This window comes from Chiloscyllium plagiosum, chromosome 15 (genome assembly GCF_004010195.1).
Source record: "Chiloscyllium plagiosum isolate BGI_BamShark_2017 chromosome 15, ASM401019v2, whole genome shotgun sequence".
Lineage (NCBI taxonomy): Eukaryota > Metazoa > Chordata > Chondrichthyes > Orectolobiformes > Hemiscylliidae > Chiloscyllium > Chiloscyllium plagiosum.
The window spans coordinates 49621693-49643137 of record NC_057724.1 but is presented as its reverse complement, the minus strand read 5'-3'; the positions used below and the strand labels follow the sequence as shown (position 1 = coordinate 49643137).

At 46.3% G+C, this 21445-nt stretch overlaps 1 protein-coding gene and 1 long non-coding RNA gene across 5 annotated transcripts in view; one reads left to right on the top strand and one right to left on the bottom strand.

Annotated features, from left to right (window-relative positions):
- tenm1 (teneurin transmembrane protein 1) overlaps positions 1–21445 on the bottom strand; it is a 2412691-nt gene that overhangs the window by 1538186 nt on the left and 853060 nt on the right. The gene's annotated exons all lie outside the window — the stretch shown is intronic.
- Positions 2050–21281, top strand: LOC122557306. The gene is made up of 3 exons (XR_006313793.1): positions 2050–2141; positions 3724–3815; positions 21149–21281. It is a non-coding gene; the product is annotated as an uncharacterized LOC122557306 (long non-coding RNA).

Sequence of the window (21445 nt, the reverse complement as noted above, 5' to 3'; positions counted from 1 at the left end):
GGGACAGTGTAGAGGGATCTTTACTCTGTATCCATCCCCGTGCTATCCCTGTCCTGGGAGGGTTTGAGGGGACAGTGTAGTGGGATCTTTACTCTGTATCTAACCCCGTGCTGTCCCTATCCTGGGAGTGTTTGTTGGGGACAGTGTAGAGGGAGCTTTACTCTGTATCTAGCCCCGTGCTGTCCCTGTCCTGGGAGTGTTTGATGGGGACAGTGTAGAGGGAGCTTTACTCTGTATCTAACCCGTGCTGTACCTGTCCTGGGAGTGTTTGATAGGGAGAGTGTAGAGGGAGCTTTACTCTGTATCTAACCCGTGCTGTCCCTGTCCTGGGAGTGTTTGATAGGGAGAGTGTAGAGGGACTTTACTCTGTATCTAACCCCATGCTGTCCCTGTCGTGGGAGTGTTTGATGGGGACAGTGTAGAGGGAGCTTTACTCTGTATCTAACCCCGTGCAGTCCCTGCCTGGGAGTGTTTGATAGGGAGAGTGTAGAGGGAGCTTTACTCTGTATCTAACCCGTGCTGTCCCTGTCCTGGGAGTGTTTGATAGGGAGAGAGTAGAGGGAGCTTTACTCTGTATCTAACCCCGTGCTGTCCCTGTCCTGGGAGTGTTTGATAGGGAGAGTGTAGAGAGAGCCTTACTCTGTATCTAACCCCGTGCTATCCCTGTCCAGGGAGGGTTAGATAGGGAGAGTGTAGAGGGAGCTTTACTCTGTATCTAACCCCGTGCTGTCCCTGTCCTGGAAGTGTTTGATGGGGGAGAGTGTAGAGAAAGCTTTACTCTGTATCTAACCCCGTGCTGTCCCTGTCCTGGGAGTGTTTGATAGGGAGAGTGTAGAGAGAGCTTTACTCTGTATCTAACCCCGTGCTGTCCCTGTCCTGGGAGTGTTTGATAGGGAGAGTGTAGAGGGAGCTTTACTCTGTATCTAACCCCGTGCCATCCCTGTCCTTGGAGTGTTTGATGGGGACAGTGTAGAGGGAGCTTTACTCTGTATCTAACCCCGTGCAATCCCTGTCCTTGGAGTGTTTGATGGGGACAGTGTAGAGGGAGCTTTACTCTGTATCTAGCCCCGTGCTATCCCTGTCCTGGGAGTGTTTGATGGGGACAGTGTAGAGGGAGCTTTACTCTGTATCTAACCCCGTGCTATCCCTGTCCTGGGATTGTTTGATGGGGACAGTGTAGAGGGAGCTTTACTCTGTATCTAACCCCGTGCAATCCCTGTCCTTGGAGTGTTTGATGGGGACAGTGTAGAGGGAGCTTTACTCTGTATCTAGCCCCGTGCTATCCCTGTCCTGGGAGTGTTTGATGGGGACAGTGTAGAGGGAGCTTTACTCTGTATCTAACCCCGTGCTATCCCTGTCCTGGGAGTATTTGATGGGGCCAGTGTAGAGAGAGCTTTACTCTGTATCTAACCCCCTGCCATCCCTGTCCTGGGAGTGTTTGATGGGGACAGTGTAGAGGGAGCTTTACTCTGTATCTAACCCCGTGCTATCCCTGTCCTGGGAGTATAAGATGGGGCCAGTGTAGAGAGAGCTTTACTCTGTATCTAACCCCCTGCCATCCCTGTCCTGGGAGTGTTTGATGGGGACAGTGTAGAGGGAGCTTTACTCTGTATCTAACCCCGTGCTGTCCCTGTCCTGGGCGTGTTTGATGGGAGACAGTGTAGAGAGAGCTTTAGTCTGTACCTAACTCCATGTTATCCCTGTCTTAGGATTGTTTGATAGGGAGAGTGTAGAGAGAGCTTTACTCTGCCTCTAATCCTGTGTTGTCCCTGTCCTGGGAGTGTTTGATAGGGAGAGTGTAGAGAGAGCTTTACTCTGTCTCTAACCCCGTGTTGTCCCTGCCCTGGGAGTGTTTGATGGGGGGACAGTGTAGAGGGAGCTTTACTCTGTCTCTAACCCCGTGTTGTCCCTGTCCTGGAAGTGTTTGATGGGGATGGTGCAAGGCAGCCTGTACACTATCTGTAGAGGCTCTAGTCCAGTCTGTGATGAATGGCCAGTTTCTGATTGAGATGCTGTTAATAAACTGTCGCTCTGTGTTTGTCTCTTTGCAGAATGCCCTGTTGGATCTTGCTTCAGTCATTGACACCCTGTCGTTACGGGCTGTTATCAGCGATGTCCTCTCGACCGTCATCCCCAACGTGGTAGGTCATCAGGAAACATCTGACCTCATGCCTTGCTTCGTCCTGATTTGTTGCTCCTTCAGCTGTTGTTAAAAGTCACATGTAAATTAAAACTGAAAAATAGCATTGAGCTCCTGGATCACAGCGGCCCTCACACATCCACCTGGATTTGTGCTGATCCATCTCAATCCTGTAGCCTGAGAGATGGAGCTCCAGGCTGAATCCTTGTGAAAGTTATACCTTCCACTCTGCAACATGCAGCCTGGAGGCAACCAGGACCTACAGTGCGGAAAGAGGCCATTCAGCCCATTGAGTCTGCACTGACCCTCCAAAGAGCATCCCACCTGGGCCCAACCCACCTGTAACGCTGTATTACTCATGGCTAGCCCACCTAGCCTGGATACTCTGGGTAATTTAGCACAGCCAACCCACCTAACCTGCACCGATTTGGACTGTGGGAGGATGTGTAAACGCCACGCAGACAGTCACCTGAGGCTGGAATTGAACCCTGGCGCTGTGAGGCAGCAGTGCTAACCACTGAGCCACTGTGCCTGCTGTTTCTATGGTCTGTGTTGCTTACACTATCATAGTAGTCTCTTTGAGGCTGGACAATGGGTAACTCTTCCCCTCAGCTGTCCTGACAAACTCTCCTGCTCATGCCTGGAACCTCACAGTCTGTACACTTCTTTTTAACAGAATCCCTACAGTGTGGAAACAGGCTCTGGCTCAAAAGTCCACACCGACCCTCCGAACAGTAACCCACCCAGACCCATTCCCCTACTAATGCACCTAACCTACACATCGCTGAACACTACGGGCAATTTAGCATGGCCAATTCACTCTGACCTGCACATCTTTGGACTGTGGGAGGAAACCGGAGCACCCGGAGGAAACCCACGCAGACATGGGGAGAATGTGCAAACTGCACACAGGCTGTCACCCAAGGCTGGGATTGAACCTGGGTCCCTGGCACTGTCCAACTGTGCTGCCCATGGTATTTAGCTTTATGCTTACGGAATATAGGTGTCACTGTCTGGGCTAATATTTACTGTCTGTCCCTATTTGCCCCTTTAGAAGGAGATGGTGTTCTGATATATCTGCTGCTCTAGAACTGACCCTGAGCTGTCCCTGTCCTGGGAATGTTTGATGGGGACAGTGTACAGGGAGCTTTACACTGTATCTAACCCTGTGCTGACCTTGTCCTGGGAGAGTTTCATGAGGAGATTGTAGAGGAAGCTTTATTCTGTATTTAACTCTGTGCTGACCCTCCTGTAGGAGTTGTTGGGGGGACAGTGTAGAGGGAGCTTCACTTGATATTTCTCCCCCTGACAAAACTCCAGGAAGTGCTTTGACCAATTTCCAACGCCAGAAAAAGTGCTTCAACGTTGATGAAAATCAGATTAAAAAAATCTGCCAAATAGTAATTGGATAAATAATTGAGAAGATATTATTTGCATACGGTTTAGGAGAAACAGGGCAGTGGGCCTAATTGTGCAGTTTTTTTTTCCCAGAGTGCTCTCTGTCCTGTTCTGTGAAGGAAAGACTTGCTCCAGATTTTGATATAAGGTGGTTGACCTGTTGCTGACCCTTCTGTTACCCACAGGAGAACATCTTCATCTACCTGCTGGACGTGAGCTCAAACAAGATGTTGTGTGACAACCCCCCACACGAGATGTCCAAGGAAGGGAGACTAAGGTACATCGAGAGGCCTGATGAATAACCTCAGGAAAGGGGTGGTGGGTGGGGGATGTGGGAGCAAAGGTGGCAGCAGGAGGTCAGCGCCGAGATGTGGGAGCAGATGCATTTGGGAAAGACAAAGAAGGAGATTTACAAGATCATGCAAGGGAAAATCCCAGAGAGTGTAGAGGCTGTTCATTTGGAAGAGAGGATAAAAGATGGAGGGAAACTGCAGAAAGCTGCGACACAAAGGGAATTTGGTAGCGGTGTGGGGACGAGGGGGACTTGTACATGAACCACAGAAAGCTAGCACATTGGGTTAGCAGGGAATCAGGAAGGGTCATGGGATGTTGGCCCTTATTTCAAGGGGGTTGGAGTTTAAGAGTAGGGAGGTCTTACTGCAACTGTACAAGGTGCTGGGGAGGTCACTGATGGAGCACTGTGAGCTGTTCCCATCCCTTATTTAAGGAAAGATATCATTTCATTGGAGGTAGTTGAGAGAAGGTTCACTAGGATGGTCCCTGGGATGGGGAGGGATTGTTTTCTGAACAAAGGTTAAACAGGTTGGGACACTACTCCCTGGAGTTTAGAAGAATGAGAGGGGATCTCATTGAAACATCCAGGATTCTTAAGGGGCTTGAGTGGGTCAATGCTGTGAGGATGTTTCCCCTCATGGGAGGGTCTAGGACCAGAGGGCATAGTCTCAGAATAAAGGGGCACCAGTTTCAGACTGAGATGGGGAGGAATTTCTCCTGAGGTTTGAGAGTCTTTGGAACTCCTCGTCACAGAGAGCTGTGTGGGCATAGTCCTTGTGGATATTTAAGGCTGAGAGAGATTTTACATCAGTCGGGGAATGAAGGGATACAGGGAAAGGGCAGAAAAGTGGATGTGAGGAATGTGGGATCAGCCATGATCCTATTGAATGGGGGAGCAGGCTCAAAGGGCTGAATGGCCTGCTCCTGTTCCTATTTCTTATGGTTTCATCTTGGAATGTGTGTCAACAGAATTCTGAAAGGTATGACAGACAAGGAAGGCCACAAAACATGGAATGAGCTTCCTGAGGAAGTGCTGGATGTGGGTCCAGTTACAATGTTTACAAGACATGTGGATGGATCTATGAATAGGAAAAGTTTGAGGAATATGGGCCAGGAGCAGGCAGGTGGTTCTGGTTTAGTTTGGGATTATGTTCGGCATGGACTGGCTGGAATGTAGGGTCTGCTTCTGTGCTGTGTGGCTGTCTAACTCAGCAGCTAGTTGAGGAGGTTCCCTGGGCTTCACCTGCTGTACAAAATAACATTAGAGTGCAGCTTCAGGACAGCCACTTATTGTAGGAAGGATGTGATCACTCTGGAGAGGGTACAGTGGGGATTTACCAGGGTGGTGGAAAGAAAGGGAAGTATTATTGATACTAAGGGAGCATACTGTATTTCTTCATGACGCTTTGACTCTGATTGCGGGCATTTCTTCCCTTCTCCTGGGGGCTAGATCTGTGTGCCACAGCACTCAGGCATTCACTCTTGCTTTTCCTCTACCTTCCACTATTAGAGTCCGAGAGACTCATAGAGATCCATAGCAGCGATAAAAGGGCTTCAGCACATCGAGTCTTCACCAGTCTAAAACAATCGCCTCACTAATCTGATCTAATTATCCCGCACTTGACCCATAACCTTTTATGCCTTGGTTTCTCAAGTGCACATCTAAATCCTTCCTTCTGAGGGTTTCTGCCTCTCCCACCGTGACAGGCAGAGAGTTCCAGATTCCCACCATCCTCTGCAGTCTCAGAGATGTGCGATTTCCTGGGTCCCTTCCACTAGCATCTGGTTTGGTGACCATCCAACGTTCCTCAGACACGTCATGAATATGGACACCCCGGTTAATGTTGGATTCACTGTGGCCATCAAATCAGAAAGCAGCCTGGTTTCCTGGTAGGCCTCTGCTTCCAGCTCCCAGCTACTTCCCAACTCCTGGAACAATCTTCGACAATCCCAGAGCTGCTTGCTAGCTGACTTCATCCTCAATTGCCTCTCTCGGAATTGCACCCCGCAATTAACCCTGTGTGGGAATGCTGAACTACCCAGATGGAAATGTAAATGAATTAACTTTGCCCTCAAAACATCCTTTTGAATCAGGGGTTCTCATGAATAGATTATTATCTGGATGGGAATAAATATGATCTTAACCACACTCAGTGATTCCTTTAAAAAATCTCTCACTTTCCCGTCACAAAATCTTCAAACAGCCGTTGATGATCCATTGAACTGTAATTGTCTTGTGGGTATTTGTCCAATTGCTGAAAGCCAGGGTGCTTTTTCCCCATTTAATTTGATCCAAAGCATAAAATTCACTTCCTGAAAGTGTTATTCTCGCAAAATCCATACTCACTCACCTGCCCACCCACTCTCTGCACACATCACAGACACACACACTCATGTGAACAATCACTCACACACTCACTCACTGAAACACACACCACACATAACATACACACGCTCACACACGTGTATATGCAAGCATGTGTATTAACATGTAGCCTCACACATGCACATCTGCAGACAAACAGGGGAAGTGATGGCCTAGTGGCATTATCACTAGACTGTGAATCAAGAGACCCAAGTAATACTCTGGGCACCTGGGTTCGAATCCTGTCATGGTAGATGGTGGAATTTGAATTAAATAAGAAATGCGGAATTGATAGTCTAAGGGTAACCATGAATCATATAGTCATCCAGCATGGGAACAGACCCTTTGGCCCAACCAGTCCATGCTGATCATAATCCCAAATGAAACTAGTCCCACCTGCCTACCCTTCTCATTCATGTCCTTATCCAAATGTCTTTTAAACGTTGAACTGTACCCACATCCACCACTTCCTCTGTGATTGTCAGAAAAACCCATCTGGGTCACTAATGTCCTTTAGGGAAGGAAATCTACCACCCTTACCTGGTCTGGCCTACATGTGACTCCAGACCCACAGTAACTGTCTTCTGGGCAATTAGGGATGGGTAATAAATGCTGGCTTAGCCAGGGATGCCCTCATCCATGAATGTATGTGTATACACATTGCACACATGTGTACCCATAAACAAAATCATATACTAGCATCATTGTTGACTCAGCATAAAGGTCCTCACTTTATACATGGTGTTTTTAAGCACATGTAAAACACGTGATACAGTGTAAAAATGAAAGATGTTCTCTGTTTGAATAATCAGTGACTGAGCTGGTTTCAGGTGGGGTATGTGAAGCAGGAGATAAAAGCTGCGCTACCCTGATGTGACCTGAGTCAGTAACTGTTTACAACCAGCCTGCACTTATCTGGACCCTGGAACAGAGTTCAGTGCAATAAGGAATGATTTGATGACTGGAGGAGATTAAATTTTTACTTTTAATTAAACAGCGTCCTGCTCTTGTGATATATATCTTCCCTGCTGTCTGCCAGAGAGCAGGATGTCATAAAATTAATAAAAATGACACCACTTTATATAGGAGGCTGGTAAGTTGGCAATATTTAATCTTGATCTGTCACAGTCTGCTTAGCACCATCTGAGATGTGACTCAATACAGTGTCGCTGTTCACCTCCCCCCCCTCCTGCCCCATATCCTGGGGTAAATGTCATTGTTATTGTTCCAGCGGCCCTTCCCCCTTTCTATCTGATCCATCGTTCCCCACCAGTGTCTCAAGAGCATTTGCATCTCTCCCTTAGCAGTACACTGCCCTTTCTGTAGCAGGATGCAATTAAATTGTGCCTCAGGTATTCAGCATTTCTTCCACGTATCTCCCAGCGATGTGTTTTAAGATGGGACGTGTGTCCTTGGTGTCACCTTTTCTGTGTTGTTTGTCATAAATATCTTCCCTCCAAGATCATTGTTAATAACCGTTGTCCAAGCCAATGTTCCAGCTGTTGGTGAGTCAGTGGATAGCGCTCCCTTACCTCTGAGTCACAGAAACATTGAAACATCAAAATTAGGTGTAGGAGGAGGCCATTCGGCCCTTCTAGCCTGCTCCACCATTCCATATGATCATCCACCTCACTCCCCTATTCCTGCTTCCTCCCCCTTACCCTCTGATCCCCCAGCACTCGGAATGGTCTCGATCTCCTTCTTAAAAACATTCAATGTTTTAATCTCAACTGCTTTCTGTGGCAGAGAATTCCACAGACTCTCCACTCTCTGGATGAAGGCATTTATCCTCAGCTCAGTCCTGAAAGACCTACGCCATATCCTTAGACTGTGCCCCTGCTTCTGGACTCTCCCACTATCGGGAATATCCTTCCTATGTTTATTCTGTCCAGTCCTATTGACATTTTCTAGGTTTCTATGAGATTCCCCTCATTCTTCCAAACTCCAGTGAATGTGATCCAAACGAATTCATACTCTCCTCATACATCATCCCTGCCATCCCGGGAATCAGTCTGGGAAACCTTTCGCTGCATTCCTTCCATCATTAGGTAAGGTAAGGAGACCAAAACTGGACACACAACTCCAGGTATGGTCCCACCAACACCCTGTATAATTGCAACAAGACATCCCTGCTCCTGCATCTCAGAAGGTTATTGCTCAAATCCTACTCCAGGGTTTTTAAAAAAAATTATTCATTCATGGGATGTGAGCATCACTGGCTGGGCCCAGCATTTATTGCTCGTCCCTAGTTGCCCCTTGAGAAGGTGGGGGTGAGCTGCCTTCTTGAACCGCTGCAGTCCATATGCTGTAGGTAGACCCACAATGTCCCTTAGGGAGGGAATTCCAGGATTGTGACCCAGCGACAGTGAAGGAACGGCGATATATTTCCAAGGAGAAAGTGAGGTCTGCAGATGCTGGAGATCAGAGTCGAAAAGTGTGATGCTGGAAAAGCGCAGCAGGTCAGGCAGCATCCGAGGAGCAGGAGAATTGACTTTCAGGCATTAGCCCTTCCTGGGTCATGGGTCTGGAAGGTGCTGTCTGAGGAGCTTTGCTGTCTTTGTCACAGCGCCAGGGTCCCAGGTTCGATTCCACCCTCGGGCGACTGTCTGGGTGGAGTTTGCTCTGGGTGCTCTGATTTCCTCCCACAGTCCAGGGATGTGCAGGTTAGGGTGGATTGGCCATGCTAAATTGTCCTTTGTGTTCAGGAATGTATAGGTTTGGTGCATTAGCCATAGGAAATGTAGGTTAAGGAGTTGGGTCTGGGAGAGATACTCTTTGGAGGGTCAGTGTGGACTTGCTGGGCCAAATGGCCTGTTTCCACACTGTAGGTGTTCTTTGTTCTGCAGTGCATCTTGTAGAAGGTACATGCTGCTGTGACTGAGCATTGGTGGTGGTGGAAGGCATGGATGTGGTGCCAATCAAGCGGGGGCTTCTTTGTCCTGGATGGTGTCAAGCTTCTTGAGTGCTGTTGGAGCTGCCCCCATCCAGGCAAGTGGGGAGTATTCCATCACACTGCTGGCTTGTAGATGGTAGACAGTCAGGAGGTGAGTTACTCGCTGCAGTATTCCTGGCCAGTAATCTGGGTCTTGTCGCCACTGTGTCCAGTTGAGTTTCTGATCAATGGCAGCCCCTAGGATTAATAGTTTAAGGAGTGATCTGAACAAAGTCTTCGAGATATTAGCAGGAAAAGACAGAGTAGATGAAGGTAAACTATTTCCACTAGTTGATTTTGGAACTAGGGCCATAATCTGAGAATTAGAGCCAGACCTAGAGATGTTAGGAAGCACTTCTCTACACACAAAGGGAATTCAGATTTGGCAATGCCATTGAATGTCAAAGCGTGGTGTCTTGTTGGAAATGGTCATTGCCAGGCATTTATGTTCCTGTGGCACTCTGAGGGAGTGCAGTACTGCTGGAGGTGCTGCTGTGCTCCTGCTGAGAAGGAGACAGTGAATTTCCTGTCTGGTGTATCCAAGTTAGTTCCTCAACTGACATCTCACAAAACAAATGGTTTCACTGCTGTTGTTGGGAGCTTGCTGTGTTTTCCAGCATTGTAGCTGGGATTGCAGTCGAAAGCACACTATTGGCTATAAATCACTTTGGGAAAGTGCCGAGGTCATAGCCAGCGCTAGACAAATGCAATTCCTTCTTTGTTTTAACAGTTGGTGAAAAGGTTCCTTTTGGTTATTCACAAAACTGGCAGACAGACACCTTTGAAAATGATTTTAAGTTTATTTCGAAGAAATTTAAAGAATAAATGTGGATTCAGTTGATCCTTTGATCCTTGTAGCTTGGTAACTTGAAGTTCCTTTATATACATATCCATCAACGGTTAAGGAAGACTTACTGTATTTCATTCCCACCTTTGTACAGCGTTTTCACTGTTTAATTAGTGAAATTACAGGGGTCAGTTCACACAATCAATTCTTCCTGTGACTGCAATTAGCCTGTCTCTCCTACCCCTTCAGTGACGTTACTGTGATTCAAATCAATCTTTTATTTTGAAATGTTAATACTAGAGAATAAAGTGGAGGCGTCACTGCCTGTTCAGTATCATTTTCTGTGCGCTGCCTGTGAATTAAATCACTTCTCACAAAAGGGCTCTCAGAAACCATCTCACCTGATGTACTTTTCAGATTGAAGGGCTGTCTAGAGTGACAGTGAGAATGGGTGTGTGGGTGTGTATGTATCTGTGTGAGTGTGTGTCTGTGTGTGTTTCTGTGCCGGTGTGTGTGTGTGTCTGTGTGTGTATGTGCGTGTGCGTATGTGTCTGTGTGTGTGGGTGTGTCTGTGTGTGTGTGAGTGTGTGTAAGGGAGGAGAGTGCTTAAATTATAAAATTTCGCTCTAAGCCCTGATCATTTGACTGTGGAAGCGTACACATTGACAGAGTTGGGAATTGAAGTCAGAAATCTCCATGATTTCAGAGTCCAACACTATAAAACGCAGCGTGTCTCTGTTTCCTGCCTTGCTACCTTGGCTTTCCCCCAAGTATTTGGGGCAGGTTTTACATTCCCTCTAGCTGAATCATTGCCCTCTCTTGGACATTGAAAGCACTTGTTTCAGTTCCAAAACCAAATGGAACATTGACCTGAAAGCCAGAGCTGGGAGTAAACAGTAGAGAATTCAGCTCAAACACAGAGTAAAGGATTTGTTGGGGAGAACGAGGTAGTTTCCCTCCAAAAGGATTTTCTGCAAAACTTATATCATCTCAGCATATGTCTGGACTAGACTGTGGACAGTGTGGTAATGGGGAGTGCAAGAAATATTTAAAACAGCGCATTATTGTGTACAAATGTTACATTCACAAGCATCAGTAAGGGCTAGCATTAAGTGTGTGAGAGTGTGTGTGTGTGGGGTTGTGTATCTGTGTGTGTGTGTCTGTGTATATGGGATTCTGTGCATATGACTATGAGAGTATGTCTGTGTGTTTGTGTCTCCATATGTATGAGTGTGCATTCGTATTTGTGTGTGTGTATTCATGCATGTGAATTAATGTATGTTTAATGGTATTAAGTGTGTGTATATGTGTGCTGGGTGTGTTATGTATGTGTGTGTGTGTCAGTATATGCTTGGTATGTGTATGCACAAATGTACATGTGCATTTTTGTTTGAGTGTGTGTCAATGTGTGTGTGTGTATGCGCATGCATGCTTTTGTACGTGTGTGTTTGTAGGTCCTGTACTGTGTGCAGATTTGGGAAAGGATGTACTGGCACTGGAGGGGGTGCAGAGGAGGTTCACCAGGTTAATCCCAGAGATGAGGGGGTTGGTTTATGAGGAGAAACTGAGTAGATTGGGATGATACTAACTGGAATTTAGAGAATGAGGGGGGACCTTATCGAAACATATAAATGATGAAGGGAATAGATAAGACAGAAGCAGGGAGGCTGTTTCCACTGGGAGGTGAAACTAGAAGTAGGGGGCACAGCCTCAAAATAAAGGGAAGCAGATTTCAGACGGAGTTAAAGAGGAACCTCTTCATCCAGAAGGTTGTGAATCTGAGGAATTCCCTGCCCAGTAAAACAGTTGAGGCTTCCTCATTGAATGTTTTTAAAGCAAAGATAGATAGATTTTTGAACAGTAAAGGAATTGAGGGATATGGTGAGTGGGGTGGGTAAGTGGAGCTGAGTCCACAAGAGGATCAGCCATGATCGGGGATGGCCTCCTCCTGCTCCTGGTTCTTATATTTGACTGTGCTTGGGTATACCTGTCTAAGTGTGTATGTGTGTGAAAGCATGTACAAGTGTGGGTGGGCATATGCATGTGCTGATTGTGTGTGTGAGTATGTGAAGGTACATGTGGGTGTGTATGTCCGTGTGTACATGTATGTGTGTATATGTGCACACGTGTGTGTGTTTGTACGTTGTACATACATGTTTGCGCATACTATACGGAAAACAGTCCCTTAGTGTTGACGCTGTCAAGCCCCTTTGTATCTGTGTTTTTCTTTCTTCTCAACTCCTTGGAATATCAAACCACTCTATGCAGTGTCCCATCCTAGGACAGACCCCCATTCCAGGGATCAATCTCATGAACCTCCGAGTCATTTGTACCTTTCCTTAAATTTGCACACAATATTCCAGGTGTTGTTCTCAACAAAGCCTCTTGGAACTGCAGTGGGACTGCCCTATTGTTGAGTAGTATTCTAAAGCACGTTAAATGAAAATCAGTCTGCCAGAGCTGCAGCCCGTCAGTAATGTCACTGGCCTAGTCGCCCAGCTCATGCTTTACGGTTCAAATCCTATCACCGCAGCTGGGGAAATTTGTAATTCACTAAAGACCTGGGATGGAACTCTAACCCAATTGCAATCATGGAAATGTTGTCGAATGTTGTAAAAGCCCATTTGGTTTGTTAGTGTCCACGAGGGAAGGAAATCTGCTGTCCTTTTTCTGGTTTAGCCTGTATATTATTCTAGACTCTTAATTGCCTTCTGAGTAATTAGGAACAACACATACTGGTCTTGTCAGTGATGCCCATATACCATCAGCAAATAAGGACAAAAGCTTTTGTCATTACTTGTTGTTAGTTTTTTGTATTCCGCGTACTTCAGTGTCTTTGATTGTTAGTATCTGCAAGTTTGCAAAGCATCTGTACTTTCCTCCCAACCCTGTGTTTGATGTGGAGGTGCCAGTGTTGGACCGGGCTGGACCAGGTCAGAAATCACACAACACCAGGTAACACATAAAAACAAAACCTTTATAAAATGCGCCTTTTTTTCAAGCAATACTCAAGTTCTGTACCATCAAACACAGAGGTCAGAAGTTATATGACCCCAGGTTATCATCCAGCAGGTGTATTTGGAAGCACTAGCTTTCATAGCGCTGTCTCTTCTTCACGTCAAATCAGTTCCCCAGTGCTTCTGAAAGCTTGTGGTTTCAAATAAACCTATTGGATGATAACCAGGTGTCATATAACTTCTGACCTCTGTGTTTGATGGTACAGAACTTGAGTATTGCTCGGAAAAAAAACACATTTTATAAAGGTTTTGTTTTGTCTTGTTCTCATCAGGATAATTCACAAGAATACCAGTTTAAAGGGAAAACAACTTTTTATACTGTATAAAACGAGAGGGCTGTTTGTTTGGCGAGTAGACTCTGGTAGAAGTGAAGCCAGAGACAATGCACCAGCCGAATGATGACTGCCAGTTAACTGCCGAACTTTAAACGAGACAGGTGGATGCTGATTGTTTAAGGTGTCACCCAGAGGAATGAAATAGAAAAGGCTGTCGCTAACTTTATTTCAAGTTGAAATGAAGTGGAGTGTGTAATTATTACATGGCCTTTTAAGTTTATTCCGCTATTCTATTCTTCTCACAAAGTGAATAATCCCTCACTTCTCAAAATTAAACTTGTCACTCACTTACCTCGCCCATCTCTCTCTGTTTGCAGCCTCCCTGCGTGCCCCTACAGCTTACCCTTCTATCTATTGTCGAAATCTACTCTGTATCTCCTCATCTAAGACATTAAATAGATTGAGCTGAAAATGTGTTGCTGGAAAAGCGCAGCAGGTCAGGCAGCATCCAGGGAACAGGAGAATCGACGTTTCGGGCATAAGCCCTTCCTGAAGAAGGGCTTATGCCCGAAACGTCAATTCTCCTGTTCCCTGGATGCTGCCTGACCTGCTGTGCTTTTCCAGCAACACATTTTCAGCTCTGATCTCCAGCATCTGCAGTCCTCACTTTCTCCTCATTAAATAGATTGAAAACAGTTCAGGCCCCAGAAATCATTCTTACGGCATGCTTCTGTTCATTGGCTGCAAACTGGGAAATGTTCCACTGAAGCTATTCTTCCAATCACTTAACCCAATGGAATGACCCTTTTCTTGTGGTTTAATGGGTGACAACTCGGGGCTGGCGTTTGGAGGTCCAGGTATACTACATCAATGGACATGATTTGGAGATGCTGGTGTTGGACTGGGGTGTACTAAGTTAAAAATCACACAACACCAGGTTATAGTCCAACAGGTTTAATTGGAAGCACACTAGCTTTCAGAGTGACGCTCTTTCATCAGGTGGTTGTGGACACAACCACCTGATTCTGAAAGCTAGTGTGCTTCCAATTAAACCTGTTGGACTATAACCTGGTGTTGTGTGGTTTTTAACTTAGTACATCAATGGAGCCGCCTTTATCAATCCTCTCGCTACATCCTCAAAACTCAGATTAATATTATATAGTAGGGTTTCCCTTTCTAAAAGAAGTTGAGACAGTGTGACTTCCCTCTCAACCTGAATCTGTTTTCAGCATGTTTGAGACTGCTTAGGGAGAGGGAGCTTTATCAACATCTAACCCCATACTGGCCCTCTCCTGGGAGTGTTTGATGAACACAGTGGAGAGGGGGCTTTGTTCTATAACTAACCCCATGCTGTCTCTGTGGTAGGTGTGTGCGATGGGGGCACTGTAGGGTGAGCTTTACCCCTTGTCTACCCCTGTGCTGTTCCCATCCTTGGAGTGTTTCATGGCAACAGTGTAGAGGGAGCTTTGCTCTGTATCTAACCCTGTGCTATCTCTATTTTGGGAGTGTTTAATAGGGACAGTGTAGAGTGACCTTTTCTCTGTATCTGACCCCATACTGTCCACACCTTGGGCGTGTTTGATAGGGATAGTGTAGAATGAGCTTTGCTCTGTATCTAACCCTGTACTGTCCTCATTCTGGGAGTGTTGATAGGGACAGTGTAGAGGGAGCTTTGCTCTGTATCTAACCCTGTACTGTCTTCATCCTGGGAGTGTTGATAGGGACAGTGTAGGGGGAGCTTTGCTCTGTAATCTAACCCTGTACTGTCCTCATTCTGGGAGTGTTGATAGGGACAGTGTAGGGGGAGCTTTGCTCTGTAATTTAACCCTGTACTGTCCTCATCCTGGGAGTGTTGATAGGGACAGTGTAGGGGGAGCTTTGCTCTGTATCTAACCCTGTACTGTCTTCATCCTGGGAGTGTTGATAGGGATAGTGTAGGGGGAGCTTTGCTCTGTAATCTAACCCTGTACTGTCCTCATCCTGGGAGTGTTGATAGGGACAGTGTAGGGGGAGCTTTGCTCTGTATCTAACTCTGTACTGTCCTCATCCTGGGAGTGTTGATAGGGGCAGTGTAGAGGGAGCTTTGCTCTGTATCTAACCCTGTACTGTCCTCATCCTGGGAGTGTTGATAGGGGCAGTGTAGAGGGAGCTTTGCTCTGTAATCTAACTCTGTACTGTCCTCATCCTGGGAGTGTTGATAGGGGCAGTGTAGAGAGAGCTTTGCTCTGTAATCTAACCCTGTACTGTCCTCATCCTGGGAGTGTTGATAGGGACAGTGTAGAGGAGCTTTGCTCTGTATCTAACCCTGTGCTATCTCTGTCGTGGGAGTGTTTGAAGCCTCTGATAGTGCAATGATAACTAGTTGCATTTCACAGTGCTAGCCGGAATAATGCAAACAATTATTGCTGTCAAGGGAACAATTGTAAGCTGAGCTCCATGACTGAGCTGCCCTGGCATGTCAGTGCCGAGCGTTTAACCTGAATTCAGTGAAGGAAAACAAACAAAAAAATGTAACACGCTTTCCTTGTGTATAAGTGACACTGATGAACAGGAGAGATGTTTGTAAGAATGAGCCTTTTTGATTTGAACTGAAAAACAGTCCAAGTGCAGACATGACTTTTTATTGCTGTTACTAACTGATTCAATGATCCTGACTTTGAAGAGTTTGACCTATATGCACTCTGCTAAACACCTCAGAATTGTTGATGCAGAATACAACAGCAGACTCTGTCAGATGAATAAAAGGATACGGTACTGGAATGGCTGAAGGCTGTTCAGTCTGCCGGGCTGATTGCACCAATGACTAGGCTCCTCTGCTACCTCACCTTTACACACTATCCCATGTTCCATAGGATCCCGGGATGTAAGCCATCAGATTCTGGAAATTTACAGTTTGTAGTTTATTCCATTTCTTGAACGTACCTTTGCAGATATTGCTTTAAACTTCACTTTTCGGTTCATTCCTATCTCTGGTATGTACTTTCTGCTTTCTATTGTGAAGACAGTTATGAAAGATTTGTCCAAAGTCTCTGCCGTGTCCTCATTCCCCATTCCCCATCACCTGCCTCGAAGAGACCAACATTGACTTTAGCTACTCTCTCTCTTTTATATTCTTCCAAACGCTGTTAGCATGTCTATTTTCCTCGCTTTTCATACTGCATTGTTTTTCTGTTGTTACCCAATTTATTAATGGCCCTTTATTGATTTCTAATCCCAGTGCTCAGCTTTATTTTGCAATTTTAAAAGATTTCTTTCAATCTGGTGGTATGCTCGACTTTGGAGAAACTGAACAATTTTCCCTTTTTGCTGATTTTGTGCTTTTCAGTGGGTTATATTTTTGTTGAGCACTTTGTATTATTTCTTTGAATGTTTCCCATTATTTATTTATAGCCATATCAGTTACTTAAATTATCCAATTGACTTTACCCAGATGGAATCAAAGAATTATAGAATTTTACAGCACAGGAGGCCATTCAGCCCACTGGCTCCAGAAAGAGCTACCCGGCTAGTCCCACTCTCCAGCCCTATCTCATTAGGCCTCAAAATACATTACTTTCAAATATATTTGCGGCTCTGTTTGGAAACTTGCCATGGAGATTCTCTCCAGGTACCGAGATAATGGGCTTCAATAAAGTATAGGATTCTTATCTTGGACTTGAGTAAGTCACTCTCAAACTTAATATGAAAATCAATTGTTTGGCTTTTCTTTTAGTTCATGGGATGTGAGCATTTGTTACTGCAGTGACTCTGTTTTTATTCGACATTTTTAATTGGGGACTGATATTGGAAAGGGATGGCATAAAGGTCAAGGGTTGTTGAAGGACTGCTGCAGGTTTTGAAAGCAAGTAAACTAGCCCTCATTGCAAGTACTAGTTACACAGCTGCTTATTCAAGTAATAGTGGAAGGTGAGCTTGCAGATGAACTGGAGCCAAGGGGTGTGTCCGGATGAAGCTTTGACCGTTCACAAGGAGCTGATTGGTCTGCGGACGAATGACTAATTATCTATGACAAAGGCCTTCTGCCTGACAGCAACTATGTGATTGGCTCCCAAACTGCCAAAGAGCTTGAGGGCGTGAATGTTTTGACAGAAGGCACTGGGCCTCTGGAGGAGGAGGAGCTGTTTGCTGTGCAGTAAAATATGTCTCAAGTGTGAAGTTAGCCAGTCGATTTCCCCTGTCTAGTTGGCGTATGTTTTGACTGTTAATTCAGAAGGCAAAGAGCCTTTGTAAGTGGGAATGAGTCACCCTGTGCATCCTACAAACAACTGAGGAAAAGATCAAGGAGGACCGTTCTGATCGGCAGAAGACCCATCACACCAAGGCCCTGCAGAATTGCAGCAAGACATCCCTGCTCTAATACTTGAATCCTCTTGCTCTGAAGGTCAATGTACCATCAGCCCATGTCCCTCTAAACCCTTTCTATTCATGTACCCATCCTGATGCCTTTTAAATGCTGTAATTGTACCAGCCTCCACCACATCCTCTGGCAGCTCATTCCATACATGCACCACCCTCTGCGTGAAAACGTTGCCCCTTAGGTCTCTCTTTTATATCTTTCCCCTCTCACCCTAAACCTATGGGCCGGGTGCTGGCAGGTGGGGCTCGATTGGGTTGGGATATCAGGTCAGCATGGACGGGTTGGACCGAAGGGTCTGTTTCCATGCTGACCATCTCTATGACCCTATGACCCGATACCATATCATTAGCAGAAACCCAATTGAACTGTAAACCCATAAAGAGAAAAAGCACCATGGATTGCAGTAAGTTGAGGTACACGTTGTCACCTGACTCTGACTTGGTGCTTCTTAAACTTTCCTGCCAAATTCTTCAAGTTCTCTCTGTTTTCTCTCATCGAGTTTTGTCTTAGTTTTTCATTTTAAGCTTTTATTTCTGATAAAAACGTTATCAGACATTTGATTCTCGTACAGTCTCACTGTTCATTGTAGCCGTGAGGAATCATCATCAGCTCCTCCAATCAAATCCTGCGGGAAGGAAGGAAGGAATAAAAATGTTGCTTTGCCGTGAAACAAGACCAAAGCTGTTATAAAATCGGGTCGGCTTCTACACAAGTATATACGGTACTTTGTAAAATCTTTGTGGACTGATTGTGGATCAGGCCAAACACGGCAAATGGGTCGAGATTAATTTAGAATATCTGGTCAGCACGGATGAGAAAGACCGAAAGGTCTGTGTCTGTTTTGTACATCTCTATGACTCGAGGAATAGTTGAGCTTGATTTCCAGTACACTGCCCCAGTGAGGTGTAACATTCCCCGTCCCTAGTTGCCTCCCTTGAGAAGGTGGGGGTGAGCTGCCTTCTTGAACCACTGCAGTCCATGTGCTGTGGGTAGACTCACAATGCTCTTAGGGAGGGAACTCCAGGATCTTGACCCAACGACAGTGAAGGAACAGTGATATATTTCCAAGTCAGGATGGGGAGTGGCTTGGAGACAAAGTATGATAGTGTCATTGAGACGTACAGATGTACAGCACGGAAACCAACCCTTTGGTCCAAACTGTCCCTGCCGACGAAGGACCGAAAGGTCTGTGTCTGTTTTGTACATCTCTATGACTCGAGGAATAGTTGAGCTTGATTTCCAGTACACTGCCCCAGTGAGGTGTAACATTCCCCGTCCCTAGTTGCCTCCCTTGAGAAGGTGGGGGTGAGCTGCCTTCTTGAACCGCTGCAGTCCATGTGCTGTGGGTAGACCCACAATGCTCTTAGGGAGGGAATTCCAGGATCTTGACCCAACGACAGTGAAGGAACGGTGATATATTTCCAAGTCAGGATGGGGAGTGGCTTGGAGACAAAGTATGATAGTGTCATTGAATCGTACAGATGTACAGCACGGAAACCAACCCTTTGGTCCAAACTGTCCCTGCTGACCAGATATCCTAAATTAATCTAGTCCCATTTGCCAGCACTTGTACCATGTCCCTCTAAACCTTCCTATTCATAAACCCATCTAGAAACCTTTGAGATATTGTAACTGTACCAGTCTCCACCAGTTCCTCTGGCAACTCATTCCATACACGCTCCACCCTCTGTGTGAAAAAGTTGCCCTCTAGTTCTGGACTCCCCCCACCCCAGCAAAAAGACCTTGTCTATTTACCCTATCCATGCCCCTCATGATTTTATAAACCTGTATAAAGTTACCTCTCAGCCTCCAATGTTCCAGGGAAAACAGCCCCAGCCTATTACTAAACTTAGTGATCTCAGACTATGCCCCACTCTCTGCAACTGGATCCTCAGTTTCCTGACCCACAGGCGACAATCAGTGAAGATTGGGGACAATATTTCATCCTCACTAAGACCCAACACTGGAGCCCCCCAGGGGTGCGTACTCAGCCCCCTACTGTACTCGCGGTATACCCATGACTGTGTCATCAAATACCAGACTAATGCCATTTACAAGGTCACTGATGACACCACCCACAGTCGGTCGAATCTCAGATGGTGACAAAACAGACTACAGACGGGAGGTGGAAGACCTGGAAAAATGGTGCACTGAGAACAACCTGGCTCTCAATGCCAGCAAAACCAAGGAGCTCATTATTGACTTTCGGCGGTATGTTACTCATGCCCCCCCCCCTACACATTAACAGCACAGAGGGGGAACAAGTGGAGAGTGTCAAACTCCTGGGCGTGGTCATCCACTACAAGCTTTCTTGGACTCTTCATGTGGACGCACTGGTTACAAAGGCCCAACAACGTCTCTTCTTCTGAGGAAATTTGGCATGACAGCAAATCCCCTTGCCAACTTTTATAGGTGCACCATTGAGAGCATTCTGTCTGGATGTATCACTACCTGGTATGGCAACTGTACCATTCAAGATTGGAGACGGTTACAGAGAGTGGTGAACCCGGCCCAGACAATCACAAAGGCCAACCTCCCATCTGTAGAATCCATCTACCAGGCTCGCTGTCAAGGAAAGGCCGCCAGCATTCTCAAAGATCCATCCCACCCTGGCAATGTTTTTCTACAACCTCTACCATCGGGGAGAAGGTACAGAAGCCTGAACACACGCACCAGCCGGTTTCGTAACAGTTTCTTCCCACTATTGTTAGAATACTGAATGGACTCTCAAACTGTTAACATTCACCTGTACCTGTGTTTTGGTTTTGCCGCTGTTTACCTATTATTTACTATCGATGCTCCTTAACTCTGTGATGTGCCTGTATTGCTCGCAAGACAAAGCTTGTCACTGTGCCTCGGTACACGTGACAATAAATTCAATTCAATTAAAAAATTCAGCCTCTCCCTATAGCTCAAACCCTCCAACCCTGGCAACATCCTTGTAAATCTTTTCTGAACCCTTTCAAGTTTCACAACATCTTTCCGATAGGAAGGAGACCAGAATTTCACACAATATTCCAATAGTGGCCTAACCAATGTCCTGTACAGCCGCAACATGACCTCCCAACTCCTGTACTCAATACTCTGACCAATAAAGGAAAGCATACCAAATGCCTTCTTCACTATCCTATCCAGCTGCGACTCCACTTACAAGGAGCTATGAACCTGCACTCCAAGGTCTTTTGTTCAGCAACAATCCCCAAGTGATGTTTTCCCAGAGAATATTTTATTGAGAGATTTTGAGTTAAGTCTAGTTCATTATCAAATACGATATCGGATATAGGGTTGTCCCTGTCGTTTCCTCAATGAACTGGGGCAGGAGGTGGGGACAAACACCCCCACTGTGCCTTCAAATGCAGTCCCTGTGATTAGTCCATGTGGGGCAAGGGGGAGAGTGCTGGTTTGCTATCTCCTGGGATCACAGGCACCGCAGACAGTGCAGCACTCTGTCGGTATTGCACAGGGAGGGAGCGATGGTCTGGTTGGTCAGTGGTCTTCACTGGATGTGCTTGCTCTCTCTCTCTTTCTCTCTTTCTCTCTCTCTGTCTCTGTCTCTCTCTCCCTCTGTCTCTCTCTCTCGCAGAGAAGCAGTGATCACAAAGTCGAGAATTGAATGCAACGGGCTCCACAAGACTGACATCCAGGTCACCAAGATGAACCACATGGTGGCTCCGCTGCCGAACGACAAACAAGGTGGGTGGAGCTACTTCATCTGAATCAGCCACCTCCACCTCTCCTCCCTCACACCCCTGCCCCAACCTTTGTCTCCAGCCCTCCCATTCCTCCCCTCCCATCCCCCCCTCTCCTCTCCCACGCCCGTCCCATTCCCCACTGCATCCTGCTCTCCCGTCCCACTCCACTCCCTACCCCCCTACCCAAG